Source organism: Pyrgilauda ruficollis, unplaced genomic scaffold (assembly GCF_017590135.1).
Source record: "Pyrgilauda ruficollis isolate IOZ18807 unplaced genomic scaffold, ASM1759013v1 scaffold6568, whole genome shotgun sequence".
Classification (NCBI taxonomy): Eukaryota; Metazoa; Chordata; class Aves; order Passeriformes; family Passeridae; genus Pyrgilauda; species Pyrgilauda ruficollis.
Genome location: NW_024528342.1, coordinates 1 through 877, shown reverse-complemented (window position 1 = coordinate 877; position 877 = coordinate 1). Strand labels below are relative to the sequence as shown.

Genomic DNA, 877 nt, shown 5'->3' with positions numbered 1-877 from the left:
ATCCATGATCCCAGTCCCAGACCAGTGATCCCAGTCCCAGATCAGTGATCCCAGTTCCAGATCCATGATCCCAGTCCCAGACCAGTGTCTGGTCCCAGTCTCCCCACAGTGACACCAGTTCCTCTCTGTGGGTGCTCCCAGTCTGGCTCCCAGTGCTCCCAGTGCCCCCTGACCCTGTGTGCCCCCTCCCCAGCAATACCAGGGACACCCCGGTCCCCACAGTGACACCAGTCCCTCTCTGTGGGTGCTCCCAGTCTATCCCCAGTGATCCCAGTGCATCCCCAGTGGGTGCTCCGTGTCCCAGTGTGTCCCAGTGCTCCCAGTGTGTCCCCAGTGCCCCCGTGGGTGCCCTCTGACCCCTGTGCCCCCTCCCCAGCAATACGAGGCCGCCCTCCGTGCCCACAGCGCGGGCAGAGCCGTGGATCTCTCGGAGCTGCCGGTGCCCCCGGGTACGTTCCCTGTCCCCGTCCCCCAGCCCGGGGGGGCACACCGGGGGTGGCCAAGGTCCCAGTGCCACCGGGACCCCCCCCTCTTGCAGGCTGCCCCCCCATCCAGGGCACGGAGGGCTCAGCAGAGCCCAGCATTTCTGGGATGCTGGAGGCGGCCCTGAGGCTGACGGAGCAGCAGCAGCAGGAGGAGGAGGAGGAGGAGGAGGAGGAGGAAAAGGAGAGCACCAAGGTGGGGTTTGGGGGTCCAGGGAATTTGGGGGGACATTCCCAGTGATTTTTTTACTGACACCATCCCCCCCTCCAGGTCCAGCCCAGCGCTGCCCCTGTGCCCCCTCCCAAACAACCCCCCCGGAATTCCCAGCCGGCTCCCAAAGCTGCTGGAAAAGGTACAGGGGGGGCTGGGGGTGGGCATGGGGGGGAGGGCACCC

The 877-nt window shown here is 66.5% G+C and overlaps 1 long non-coding RNA gene across 1 annotated transcript; it reads left to right on the top strand.

Moving 5' to 3' along the window:
• Nucleotides 1-352: 352 nt before the first annotated feature.
• On the top strand, nt 353-877 carry LOC121362657. The gene is made up of 3 exons (XR_005956550.1): nt 353-449; nt 539-678; nt 754-877. It is a non-coding gene; the product is annotated as an uncharacterized LOC121362657 (long non-coding RNA).